Source organism: Callithrix jacchus, chromosome 4 (genome assembly GCF_049354715.1).
Source record: "Callithrix jacchus isolate 240 chromosome 4, calJac240_pri, whole genome shotgun sequence".
In the NCBI taxonomy this organism is placed as follows: domain Eukaryota; kingdom Metazoa; phylum Chordata; class Mammalia; order Primates; family Cebidae; genus Callithrix; species Callithrix jacchus.
The window spans coordinates 98,312,852-98,327,817 of NC_133505.1; the positions used below are offsets into that span (position 1 = coordinate 98,312,852).

The 14,966-nt window shown below is 36.8% G+C and overlaps 1 pseudogene across 1 annotated transcript in view; it reads left to right on the top strand.

Moving 5' to 3' along the window:
* The first annotated feature begins 1,448 nt into the window (after positions 1-1,448).
* LOC100412114 (E3 ubiquitin-protein ligase UBR4 pseudogene) overlaps positions 1,449-14,966 on the top strand; it is a 131,775-nt pseudogene continuing 118,257 nt past the window's right edge. Inside the window, exon 1 of the transcript XR_004742445.3 lies at positions 1,449-1,562. The product of XR_004742445.3 is annotated as an E3 ubiquitin-protein ligase UBR4 pseudogene (transcript). The remainder of the gene's footprint in view (positions 1,563-14,966) is intronic.

Consider the following 14,966-nt stretch of genomic DNA (forward strand, 5'->3'; position numbering starts at 1 on the left):
AAGACTGTTGCATAGGTACACACATGCCATGGTGGTTTGCTCTCTCCATTACCCCATCACCCACACCAGGCATTTCTCCCAGTGTTATCCCTTTCTAACCTCCCCACCCCTTGAGACCCAGTTATGGAATGTGGGAGAAGCTCAGCTCCCTGATAGGATTCATTCTTCCAGGCCCTTGGTCCCTCAGTCACCCAAGAATGTGGGAGAGGACCCTGCTGGGTGCAGTGAGCACTGAAATGGGGCATAGAAGAGGCCCTGCAGTTGAGGTTCCCTCCAGAGGGGAGTCGTTTAGGGGTGCAGGTTGATCCAGAGATCCACGATAGAGCTCATGAGCCAAGGACATCCAGGGTTCCAGTTGCAGGATTATTTGTAGCCTTACGGTTCTAGAAGAAACAAATGTGATAAGAAGGTTAAAAATGAAAAGCTTAGAGGCCAGCAAATATAGAATGGTTGTAAACGGGCCTAGAAGAAGATAGCCAGGACAGCCAGTTATTAAACAAACTCCACAGTACTGTTTCTTGAAGGTCTTTAGCCCTGTGATTGATTCCTGAGTTCTTTATCTTGGTTTAAAACAACACTTAACTGGTTTACGTAATAGCAGCATTCTTTCCCTGGAAATAGACAGGTTCCCTTTTTCTCTGTTGTTAGCAGATTTAGGGCCTTTTTTACTTTGAACAGCTATGGCCACTAAAGAGTTAAGCTGTTTCTGCATAGTGAATTAGCAACCTTTTTATGTTATTACCTTCACTTCTGAGATAGCTTATAGTAACTGGATAGAGGCAGTAGCTGTTCTAATGCCAGCACCAAGTTTTTCTATTTTTTTCAACCCCGCCCCCCACTATGAAAGGCGTAACTGAAGTTTGAGAGATAGTAAAGTTAAGAAAGGAATAATTGGAGTTTGAGAAATAGTAAAGTTATAGTCCTGTTAATGCCAGGATGTAAATTAGCCTCGTGAGTAGTTACTTTCCTGGGAATTTTGTTGGAAGAGCAGATGCAGATCCTCTAATGGGTCGCAGGTGTACGAAGGGTCGTCTCCTGGCACTTCAGACTGCAGAGTGGAGGGTCTATGACTTTCTTCGGGAGGGGTCCAAGACTTCAGCCCAGCATGATGAATCCATGAGTCAGTTCCCACCACCTTAACTGCCACTGGGGAAGACAGAATAACTGAAAATCGTCCTTCCCAATATGGGCCTAGAGAGGGAGAGTCTGAGGGGAGAGACCTAAGCACCAAGTTTCCAGGGCAGAATAACCCTTTCCCTTTTTCCCTCATGTGTCTTTCAGGTAAAGTTTTAAGAGCCTGTTGGTACTCAGCCAAGGAGGTTTTGCCTTTTATCATATCTGCTGTTTCTTTGTCTAATACGTGATCATCAATAACAAAGGGTTGTCCGTCAAGCATTTCCTGGGGGCTGAGAGAAATATCTGCTTGTCCCAGGACCCCTCAGACAGTTATGGACTTGAAGGACAACTGTTCAGGACAGAAGAGTAATACTGAGAAAGCCATGCCAGTGTCCAGGAGAATATTGGCCTCCTGGCCCTCTATGGTCAGCTTTACCCAGGGCTCGGTGAGGGTGATGGCTTGTGCTGGTGCTTTCCCTGGGCACCCCTAGTCTTGCAGTCGGGTCATCTGGTTAGCCACCTCAGGCCCTGGGATCCTTTGTCCCCTGGAATGGTGTGCTTTCCAGTGATCTTGGCACAGCGGACAAGAACGAGGTGGTGGTCCATTCCTCTGGGGACAATTTCTCAAAAAATGTTCCTTCAGACTGCACTAGTAAAAATTTCTGACAGGCAGCTAACCTGAGCCTTTCCCTCATTTGAGCTCCTGATCCCACCTGGTGACTTGGCCCAGAGTACCACCCAAGGGAGAGAGGGAGGGAGAGAGAGAAGCGGCGGAAGAGGGGAAGCAGGTTTTGAAAAAAAACTACACCTTTAAATCTGGCTGGCCCATGCCACCTAAAGATGGACTGGAATCAGTAACCAGACCTGCTGGGACCTACCCCCACAGCCTGGCATGGCCACTCCTGGTGTTTCCTTAAAGAGATCAGACAGATTGCAAGTGAGAGGGGTCACTGCTCCGAAGTAACAGTCTCTTATGCCATGCCTCCTGGCTGGCTTGCCACAGATGAGACCAGGTTGCTGGACGTTGGGGAAGCTTAGCTTCCTGATAGGATTCATATTTCCAGGCCCTTGGTCCCTCACTCACCCAAGAATGGGGGACAGGACCCCTCCGGGCATGGGGAGCTAATTTAAGTAAATATCAGACCCAAATAGATTTGCAGAAAGTGATTTATTTAGGCAGAGGGAGAGAAAAAGTAGAAAGAAATGGATATATACAGAGAGCGAGTTCCCACACTGCCATGAGAGGGAATCCAGAGGCGGAGTCTGCCCAGATAAGAGAAAAGGGGACTTTTAACCTGGGAGTTATTCCTGACCTATTCAAGTTTTCTGTCCTATGAAAGGAGTTCCTTTAAACTTCCCCTGGAGTGATTGATCTTTCGTTTCTGACGTCTGATTTGTTGTTTGGCCCATGGTCCTCCCATAGCTTCTCGAGGGTTTTTCAAAACAGAGGAAGCTCACCTGGGCAGTCTCTCTTCCTACGTGAGACCACTAAGCTCCCGGAAGGAGAAGTGAAAGAAAGCAGGTTGGGCACGTTGCTGGGAAGTTCTTGCTTTTGAAACCATGCCCCTTGTGGACCTGGGGAAGAGAATATATTCCCTCACCCCATCTGTCCCTCCCCAGCCCCCAAATCCCCAACATACCCCAGTGATGTTCACCTCCCTGTGTCCATGTGTTCTCATAGTTCAACACCAACCTATGGCTTTCTGTTCTTCTGTCAGTTTGCTGACAATGATGATTTCCACCTTCATCCATGTCCCTATGAAGGACATGAACTCATCGTATTTTATGGCTGCATAGTATTCCATGGTGTACATGTGCCACATTTTTCTTGTCCAGTCTATCATTGATGGGCATTTGGGATGGTTACAGGTCTTTGCTACTGTAAACAGTGCTGCACTGAACATATGTGTGCATGTGTCTTTATAATAGTATGAATTATAATCCTTTGGATATATACTCAGTAATGGGATTGCTGGGTCAAATGGAATTTCTATTTTTAGATCCTTGAGAAATCGCCATACTGTCTCCCACAATGGTTGAACTAATTTACACTCCAACGGTGTAAAAGTGTTCCTATTTCTACACATCCTCTCCAGCATCTGTTGTCTCTAGATTTTTTAATGATTGTCATTCTAACTGGTGTGAGATGGTATACCAATGTGGTTTTGATTTGCATTTCTCTAATGACCAGTGATGACGAGCGTTTTTCATGTTTGTAGGCCTATATATGTCTTTTTTGAAAAGTGTCTGTTTTTATCCTTCACCCACTTCTGAATGGATTTGTTTATTTTTTTCTTGTAAATCTGCTTTAATTCTTTGTTGATTCTGGATATCATCCATTTGTCAGATGGGTAGATTGCAAAAATTTTTTCCCATTCTGTTGGTTGCCAGTTCACTCAAATGATTGTTTCTATTGCTGTGCAGAAACTCTTAAGTTTAATTAGATCCCATTTGTCTATTTTGGCTTTTGTTGCCATTGATTTTAGTGTTTTAGTCATGAAGTCCTTGCATATGCCTATGTCCTGAATGGTTTTGCCTAGGTTTTCTTCTAGGGTTTTTATGGTGTTAGGTCTTATGTTTAAATTTGTAATCCATATGGAGTTAATTTTAGTATAAGATGTAAAGAAGGGGTCCAGTTTCAGTTTCCTGCACATGGCTAGCCAGTTTTCTTAATGCCATTTATTAAACAGGGAATCCTTTCCCCAATGCTTGCTTTTGTCAGGTTTGTCAAAGATCAGATCGTGGTAGATGTGTGACATTGCCTCCAACACCTCTATTCTGTTCCATTGTTCTATATCCCTATTTTGGTACCAGTACCATGCTGTTTTGATTACTGTAGCCTTGTAGTATAGATTGAAGCAGGTAGCCTGCTGCCTCCAGCTGTGTTCTTTTTGCTTAGTATAGTCTTGGCTATGTGGGTTCTCTTTTGGTTCCATGTGAAGTTTAATGTGTAGAAGGTCAATAGTAGCTTGATGGGAAAGTATTGAATCTATAAATCACTTTGGGCAGTATGGCCACTTTTACAATATTGATTCTTCCTAACCATGAGCATGGAAGGTTTTTCCATCTGTTTGTGTCTTTTCTTACTTCCTTAAGCAGTGTTTTGTAGTTTTCCTTGACTAGGTCCTTTTCATCCTTTGTTAGGTGTATTCCTAGGTATTTTATTCTCTTAGTAGCAACTGTGAATGGGAGTTTGCTCATGAATTGGCTCTGTTTGTCTGTTATTGTATAGGAATGCTTGTGATTTCTGCACATTGGTTTTGTATCCTGAGACTTTGCTGAAGTTGCTTATCAGTTTAAGGAGATTTTGGGCTGAAATGATGGGGTCTTCTAAATATATAATCATATTGTCTGCAAATAGAAACAATTTGATTTCTATGTTTCTAATTGAATAACTTTATTTCTTTCTCTTGCCTTGTTGCTCTGGCTAGAACTTCCAATACTATATTGAATAGGAGTGGTGAGAGAGGGCATCCTTGTCTAGTGACAGATTTCAAAAGGGATGCTTCCAGTTTTTGCCTGCTCAGTACAATTATTGGCTGTGGGTTTGTCATAAATAGGTTTTATTATTTTGAGATACATTCCATCGATAACTAGTTTATTGAGAGTTTTTAGCATAAAGTGCTGTTGAAGGCCTTCTCTGCATCTATTGAGATGATCATCTGGTTTTTGTCTTTGGTTATGTTTATATGATGGATTACATTTATAGACATATGTATGTTGAACCAGCCTTGCATTCCCGAGATGAAGCCTATTTGACTGTGATGAATAAGCTTTTTGATGTGTTGTTGCATTACAATACTGGTTTGCCACTATTTTATTGAAGATTTTTACATCTGTGTTCATCATGGATATTGGCCTGAAGTTTTCCTTTTTAGTTGAATCTCTGCTGGGTTTTGGTATCAGGATAATGTTGGTCTCATAAAATGAGTTGGGAAGGATTCCCTCTTTCTGTATTGTTTGAATAGTTTCAGAAGGAATGGTACCAGCTCCTCTTTATACATCTGATAGAATTCAGCTGTGAATCCATCTGGACCTGAACTTTGTTTGGTTGGTAGGCTATTAATTGCTGCCTCAACTTCAGCCCTTGTTATTGGTCTATTTAGGGTTTCAACTTCTTCCTGGTTTAGTCTTGGGAGGGTGAAAGTGTCCAGGAATTTATCCATTTCTTCCAGATTTACTGGTTTGTGTGCATAGAGTTGTTTGTAGTAATATCTGATGATAATTTGTATTTCTGTAGAATTGGTGGTGATATCCCCGTCATCGTTTTTTATTTCATCTATTTGATTCTTCTCTCTTTTCTTTTTTATTAGCCTGGCTAGCAGTTGGTCTATTTTATTGATCATTTCAAAAAAGCAGCTCCTGGATTTGTTGATTTTTTGAAGGAATTTTTGTGTCTGTCTCCTTCAGTTCCACTTTGACCTTAGTTATTTCTTGTCATCTGCTAGTTTTTGAGGTTTTTTGATCTTGCTCCTCTAGCTCTTTCAATTTTGATTATAGGTTGTCAATTTTATATCTTTTGTCACTTCTCGTGGGTATTTATTGCTGTAAATTTTCCTCCAGAAACTGCTTTGAATGTGTATATCTTCTTTTGAGAATTGTCTATTCGTGTCCTTTGCCCACTTTTTCGTGAGATTATTTGGTTTTTTTTCCTTGTTTATTTGTTTGAGTTCCTTTTTATTGTGTATATTAGTCTTTGTTGAATGAAGAGTTTGTGAATATTTTCTTCCATTCTATGGATTGTCTGTTTACTCTGCTTACCATTTTCTTGTTGTGCAGAAGCTTTTTGGTTTAATTACGTCCCATTTCTTGGTCATAAATTATTTGCTAAATCCCATGTCTAGAAGAACTTTTCTGATGTTATCTTCTAGAATTTTTAAGGATTTTGGACTTAGATTTTAGTCTTTGATTCATGTTAAGTTGACTGTTTTATAAGGTGAGAGATAGGGATCCAGTTTCATTCTTCTACCAGTGGCTTGCCAGTTTCCCCAGAGCCCGTTGTTGAATAGGGTGTTACTCCTGAATTTATGTTTTCATATATTTTGTCAAAGATCAGTTGGTTGTAATTATTCTTTATTTCTGAGTTCTCTATTCTGTTCCATTGGTCTATGTGCCTATTTTTATACCTGAACTATGCTATTTTGGTAACTATAGCCCTGTAATATAATTTGAAGTCAGGAAATGTGACACTTCCATATTTACTCTTGTTGCTTAGTATTGCTTTGGCTATGAAAGCCACTTTTTTGGTTCCATATGAATTTTAGAATTTTTTTTCTAGTTCTGTGAAGAACGATGATAGTATTTTGATGGGAATTCCATTGAATCTGTAGATTGTTTTGGATAGTATCATCATTTTCACAATGTTGATTCTTTCCAGTTTCCATTTGTGTCATTTATAATTTCTTTCAGCTCTTGTTACAGTTTGTTAACAGCTTTCTATGTCATGTCTTTTTCTTATCCAATTTCCATTTCACTGCAGTGAGACTTATCCATTTACTAGAAACTCCTCCCTCTTCAGTATAGTGTTTCACAAATCATTACTTTCCAGATAAAACTAAAAGTTAAATTCATAACATGTTTAGCATGTTCTCAGTAATGTAGTTCCCCAGAATATTTCTAACATCGTCTCTTACTAATCAACTCACCTCTCTATTTAGACATTGACTATTTCCTTCAATTTTTTTTGTTTGTTTTTTTCTTTTTTAGAGACAGAGCCTCATTGCCCAGGCTGGAATGCAGTGACATGATAACTAGAGGCTCGAACTCCTGGACACAAGCACTCCTCCTGCTTTAGCCTCTCAAAGTGCTGAGATTACAGACATGAGCCACTGTGCCAGCTCTCCTTCACATCAGGGTCTTAACCATTTTATGTTCAATCTTACTTCTAAGCACGTATCTTTCTATTTTAGTTCGCATGATACATTAGTGTCTATGGAATAGATTTAAAATGCAGTCTATGGTTTCCTTCAGTGGACAACATAGTCTTTGTGATATAAAAAACTTTAAATATTTCTTTATTTTAAATGTGTCATTTCTTATTTAAATTTTTTTGTTTTAGGTTGTCAAATAAAAGCAACTAATTTGGCCTTATACACATATAATAAATATATAGACAGCAAATATATACTAAATATACTTGTATTTGTTATGTATATATGTAATCTTTCTTTCTATGCACACACACACACCCATACATGTACACACAATTACAATGAACACCTGGACTGTAGCATAATATATTTGATCTTTTGGGCCATGAATGCAGTGAATGTGAATTGCTGTTTCAGTTGTTGTCAGTATCAATTGTTAAAATGGTTAAAATGAATGATCATCACATATGAAGGGAAATGGAAATTTTTAATATATCTCTAATTCAGACTGTGGGAACTTAACAAAAGGAAATTGAAGCTGCGAAACCCTTTTAAAGTTGGAAACACACACACTGGTCTCTGTTTTTATGCACAACAATGGATATCCCCTTAGGCTAAACCTACTAAAGCTGTCATCCTAATGGTAATAGACTCACAATGGACTTTAAGAGCCTGCTTGGTGAATCTAACAGGAAAGAAGAGCTCTTCATTACTGAAGGTGTGTGTGACAGCTCTTTGTTTTCTCACCACTGGTGGATTTGCTCCACATTTTGCAGCAGGACAATAGAGCTCCTATGAAGAAGTGGTTCCATTTTTATTTTCTAACCTCATTTCCTTTTGTGATTTCCACCTGACAGTCAAGCAGTCAAAACAAAACCAACCAACAAACAGAAAAACTCAAGTCACCAGCAACACCGCAGAAAAGGAAAAGGGAGGGTAATGTTTACCCTAAAGCACTATTGCAAGCACAAAGAAAGCATAATTCCATGTCACGGATATAGCTCAGAATGACACACTCACATGAATTTGAGTTTTTGGCAGAGGGGAACAGAAAGTAACTAACGAAGTCACAAAAGGCTTTGGGAGTTCAACTCTCAAAACTCTTGATATTATGACAATGTTAAGACATGTCAGTCTTACTGTTTTACCTACAATATGAAACATATTTGTGACCTCAAGGGAAAATTCGACATTGGAAAAATTATAAATTGAAATCTATTCTTATACCCATACCATAACTTTCCTATCTGAACATGTATTTGTTTGTCCTTTAGTTTAGAAGTATCAAATTTTAGTGCAGTCAATAATTTATGTTACATTATTTTGTTTCCTTATTATACACAATTTAGGCATCTTTCTTTCTGCTAAACACAATAAAAATAAATACTTCTCGGATAAAAAACAAAATTAAAACTCAATTTGTAAGATAGCACATAAACTTTCTACCAATTTCCCATTGTCCTGTAAATTCAAAGCACAGATCTTGATACAATATTAGTAATGACGGAGGGACTGTGTTAGAGGAACTTCCCTCGTAGTCTAGGGGCTTTGTTTCAAGCACAAGAATTTTCCTGTCTCTGGCCAACTATGGTCTTTGTTTCTAGTTTTCCCATCTCTGGCTCCTAGGGGCTTTGTTCAAGGGCAGATAATTTTCCCTCTTCTGGCCCCTGGACCGGCAGGCTCAGTGACTCCGAATTTTCAAACACTAACCAATCCAGTAAAGGATTCAAAGATCAACAGAGAAAGTTTGAAAACATCCCTCTCATTGGACGAGAACAAGAATGGGAAGGGAGTGACTCAGGGATATAAGCTCTAGCCGCCCAACCCTGGAGTGGCACCCCATCCAGGTCCCTTTCCACAGCATGGAAGCTGTCCTTTGGTTCTGCCTAATAAATGGCACTACCATACACTCTTTGGGTCCATGAGTTCTATATGAGCTATAACACTCACTGCGACACTGAGGCCCTCCTCCCCATTCATTAGAGAGGTCGAGAACCTGAGTTCCAACAAATCCGGTTGCACAACCTATGTCAATTTACAGATTTCCTGAACTTTTCAACAATGGGACCAAAATCAGTTCTTGTTTCCAATGCTAACTTTGAAATATGGAAAAATGTCACAGCATTGTGACATTTGGGGGAAAACAGAAAATCATCTCAATTAAAACATATCTCTCATTATGTTATCAATACCTGAAATACCATCATGGAAGTAGGTCAATATAAATTATCAAAATTAATTACCATTTCTGTAAGGTTTTAAATCTTAAAACTGATTTCACCAACTATATTTCAAAACTGATAAGGCCAGCAGGATATTTGTTATTGCAATCATTTTTATTAGAGAAGCAAGTTAATTTTCAAAGTTATATAACTATTAAGGACAAAGATAGACTCAAATACCAGGCCATCTGATACCAAAAAATCTTGTTACTATATTGACAAGTCATGGGTTTGGAAACTTAAGTCATTTCCTTGTGTTAAGGTATGACTAAATCTGAAAAGAATACACTTATTTAAGTCCATTAGTGGCATACATGATATTAAAATATTTTTGGAAATCAAACATATAGGAGAAAGAAAGAAAGAAAGAAAGAAAGAAAGAAAGAAAGAGAGAGAGAGAGAGAGAGAGAAAGAAAGAAAGAAAGAAAGAAAGAAAGAAAGAAAGAAAGAAAGAAAGAAAGAAGAAGGAAGGAAGGAGAGAAAGAAAAAGAAAGGAGGGAGGGAGGAAGGGGAAGTAATGATAGAGCATTATAATGAAGAGGAGAGAGAGAAGATCAGAGCACTGATATATTAATCATCAGTGTTAGTTGCAAGTGATAGAAAGTTAACTTGAACTAGCTTAAGGTTATAGCGACATTTATAGAATACACAGCAAGGCTGAAAAAGCAAATACCTAAAAGTACAAGGACCAAGACCACTCTGAGAGTTTAGCAACTGAAATGAAATAGTCAAACCCATAGGAGTTTCTCTCTCTGATTAATTTCTGCCTCAGTTTTTGCATAAGATTTATTTCCTCTTTGGCTGATAAAATTATTTACATGTTAAAAGGCCATGGAAATATCCAAGTTTATTCCAGAAAGTACATATTTCCTATCTTCATTCTAGGGTTCATTTCCATCATGGCCACCTGCATTTCTAGTATGCATTCTCAGAGCTTTCTTACTTGAAGAAATGGATAATTTAGCTTAGTGCATACAATTTGGAAATAAAGCAACCCAGATAGTTGTTCCACATTGCTAGCATGGATGGTAGAGATAGCACAGGACTGGCCTCAGAGGAGCTTTCTGTGAGTGAAACAGTTACTGTAGAACAACAGGATTCACTGCATGAGGAGAGCAAGCACCTTAATATGTGATGTGCATTGCTCTAGGCATTGAGAAATTAGTAAGTAGGCCACTGGGAAGATGTATGAAATTATAACAAAGCTAGAGAAAACAGAGGTAATGGAAGAAAATGGTGAAAATCAATGGAAGATAAATTCACTAATTATACAATCGAGTGTCATATTGATTTTGAGGAATTAGCTCAAAAGCAAAATGAAACTGTTGGGAAAGTCAGAGCACTTTTGGAGTTTCTAAACAGAATAAAGAGGTTTTTGCAGATTCTATAGATAATTACAAGTAGAGATTAAGACCAAGAAGTTTAGATGAAAAAAAGAAACACGGATGAATACCCTAATAGTTAATATAGGAAGAAACCAGAAGTTAGAAGGAGATAAGATCAATCAAATAACATCCTAAAAAAGAATCTCTGTTCTCACCTCTCAGAGTGTCACTGGGGAAAGAGCTTAGATTTTGGATTTAGAACAGCATAGATTAGAATTCTGAATTTGTCTCTTGTTAGTCATTTGGTGCTAGAAAGATGTTAACTTTATTAATCTGTTTCCTCATTTCTACTGTGGAGTAATACCAGCTCATACCTATTTTTGTAAAAAAATCAGCATATTATAATCTTCATTACAAGGTCATATTTCTATAAGTTACTGATATGTAATAGAGGTAGCACTGCATATCAGTGGAGAAAAAAGTAGTCCTTTATAAAGTAGAAAAATAAAGAAGAAAATTGCACACTGACTTTACACCACACAAAAACATAATTTCAGACAGATTAAAGGCCTCCATGTGAAAGACAAGGCAAAAATGGTTTTCAGAGATAATATGGGATAACATTTCCATGACTCTGGGGTAAAAATTTCTCAAACAAGATATAAGATGAATTTATCATAACACATTGCTTGAGAAGTTATATTACATTAAAACTAAGAGCTTATGTTTATCAAAAGATATTTCTACATATCCCTCAAATTGACAAAAATTTAAAGGTTGGACAATAAGACATGGTGTGGATATGAAGCAATGGAAACTTTCACACATTCTTGATAAAAGAACATGTTGCCAATTACTTTAGAAAATGGTTAGCATTATCTGACTAAGACAAAGCTGTGCAAACTCTGTGAACTGAGGTTTGTATTCCAGAGAACCTTATGCAAGTATTCATCAAAATCTATGAGCAAAAATGCTCAGAGTGACATTTTTACATACCCAAAAGACAGAGAAACAACCCAAATGTGTATAAATAGACACAAATTGTAGGATACTGAATAATTTACAAAACTGAAAGTGACCAAAGTATTTCTACATGCAAAAACATGGATATATCTTTAGAACAAAATGTTGTGGACAAGATGCCAAACTTAAAAATATGCAGATGGAATGATTTAAATCATGAACATTTCCAGAACAGGCAAAACTAAACTGTCTTATTTAAGGATATGTACATAGGTAGCAAAAAATGGAAGGAAGAAATTATCTGAAAATCAGGATCAGAATCATGGCTATGATCACAAAGGGGCACGCAATGGGTTCTAGAATGCCAGCAATGTGACTTTGTTTTGTCACTGGTGAAAAATCTGGCTCAAATGTATCTTGTTTTGTTTATAAGAAAAAATTCAAGGTGGTATTTTACATAATTTTAAATTAGCAGCCCTCCAATATTGAGGTGCTTCTATAATAGACATTTGTATCTGTATGTATATTCTCTATTTTTTCTTCTCTATCCACCATCCACCCTTGTCCATCTTCAGAGGTCAGCCTTTTTAGATACATAGTGGTTTCTCTTGTCCTCTAGGTTCAAGTGGTTTTGACCAATGAAAGGTACCAGTAGAAATGAGGGCAAGCTCAAGGTACTTTTTCCTCTATCTTTCTTGTCCTACTAGCTCCTAATAGGTAGTCCTAACCTACAACTATGTTTACTTTTCCTCTTTCTCGTTAAGTGCTACTCCTTGCCTTTGTTACTGGAAGCAATAATGATACTCCATTTTTAATTCCAATATATTGCATCATTCCTTACTGGATTTCCTCGATCCTGCTCACACCATTATAAATAGACCTTCTACTGAGTCCTGTATTTGAATGTGGCATCTGTTTTCTGCCAGTTTTCTGCTGACAGAATGCCCTTTTCCTTCTTCATGATCTGATCAAAATGAAAAAGTGTTTCTAATCACTTTAGCTGAAACTTCACATTTCAATAATACACATTGTTGGTGTCTTTTGACTTTGTAACTAAATACTTTCTCTTTTTTATTTTATTCATAAGATCATATGCATCTTGAGAGCAGAATCATCACATGGTCCTAGTTTACACCATTTTGTTCATGACATGGCATTCAAAAAACACTCTGAACATGTTTTGTTTCTATCTTTTAATAAAGCTATTAATTGATTGACAGTAATGTCTATGAATGACATATGATATGGAAGTTCAGTTCATACACTTGCTGACTGCTTAACCCATTATATTTAACCAACATAATTTGATTTGACGATTAAGGCTAATGATTTTCATAAATACAAAAGTTCTCCAAGTCTATTACTTAACAGGTAACTCAATTTTCCTCAGTGATTCTCTCATCTCTATTATTAAATGTTTATGTTTACATGTTGTAACAGAATAATGCTATTCATCCTCTTTTACATGCTATTATAAAAACATTGTTATATTTATTTATACTATAGAAAATTTGATTTTAACTGTGTATAACTTAATATTCCATTGTGAAATGAAAATAATATTAACATTTTCATTATTTTATCAGAATATAATCAGCCAACATTGTCACATAAGCCCACATAGTATCTAATACTGTAGCAGCATAGAAATGGGTTTTATTTCCACTATATTAGGTATTGAATAAAACTGCATGTTGGGACTTTTAAATTAACTTTTAATGTTACTTTAATGAGGCAGAATTTCTGCCAATCCAATCCCCAAGACAATATTATTTAGCAGCACTTTGTGTTTTAGTTTTTTATTTTCAGGTATGCCACACTACCAATGGGACTTATTAGATGCAGTTCTGGTTTGTTCAATAGCCCTTCTTTTCTATATTAAGGCAGTCTAACAGAGAAGAGGGGAAGCAGATGATAAGCTGGTGGCTCTACCTGCTGAATGTACATATTACTATGATTTGCAATTATGTATATTTATTTGATTTTGTCCTTATATTTTAATCAAGCTTATCAATTAATTGATCATAATATCCATATCTTCAGTTTTTAAACTTTCCCTTGAATAAGTGTAAACTTTTATTATGGGAAAGGTAATATTGATTTGTGACTTTCTGCTATGACTACCACCTACTTTTCAATCTTATCTGTATCTATTGTAATATAATAGGAGTAATAAAACAGTTTTTAAAATTCTTGATGTAAAACTTTACATTTATTCAACTGATTGTAATGATTTTGTTGTGTTTCTGTGAATATGAGTGTAAATTTAAAAATAAAAAATTGATAATTTGAGGAATAACACTAAAAAGATAACAATTTGCCACAGCTTATTTTCTGAAATTTTGAATTCTATTTTAATTTTTGTTTGTTTGCTTTTTAACTTTTAGTTTCAGGGTACAAATGTAGGTTTGTTACATAGGTAAACTTGTGTCATAGGGGTTGTTATACAGATTATTTCATCACCCAGGTATTAAGCCTAGTACCCATTAGTTGTTTTTCTCTTGATTATCTCGCTCCTCCCCAATTCCACCCTCTGAAAGACCCCAGGGTGTGTTGGTCCCTTCTATGTGTCCATGTGTTCTCATCATTTAGCTCCCACTTATTAATGTGTACATCTACTATTTGGTTTTCTGTTCTGTGTTAATTTGCTAAGGATAATGACCTCTAGGTCCAACCATGTTCCTGCAAAGGACATGATCTGGTTCTTTATGGCTGCATAGTATTCTATGATGTATATGAACCACATTTTCTTTATCCAATTTGTTATTTATAGGCATTTGGATTGATTACATGCTATTGCTATTGTGCATAGTGCTGCAATGAACCTAAACATACACATGTCTTTATAATAGAATGATTTATATTCCTCTGGGTATATACCCAGTAATGGGATTGCTGGATTAAATGGTTATTATTTCTTTAGGTCCCTGAGGAATTGCCACACTGTCTCCCAACAGGTTGAACTATTACATTTCCATCAACAGTGTAAAAGCACTCATTTTCTGCACAGCCTTGGTAACTCCATTATTTTTTGACTTGTTAATAATAGCTATTCTGATTGCTGTTAGGTGGTATCGCCTTGTAATTTTGATTTGCGTTTTTCTAATGATCAGTAATGTTGAGTTTTTTTCATGAATGTTGGCCACATGTTTGTTTTCTTTTAAAAAGTGTCTGTTCATTTACTTTGCCCATCTTTGTAGGGTTGTTTTTTTTCCTGTAAATTTGTTTAAGTTTCTTATAGATGCAAGACATTAGATCTTTGTCAGATGCAAAATTTTTCTCCCATTCTGTAGGTTGTCTGTTTACTCTATTTATAGTTTATTGATAGTTTCCTTTACTGTGCAAAGGAAAAACTATTTTATTTTTCTTTTTGTGGCAATTGTGAATGGGAGTTTATTGGTGATTTGGTTCTTGGCTTGATTGTTGTTAGTTTATGTGAATGCTAGTGAGTTTTGCATGTTAATTTTATA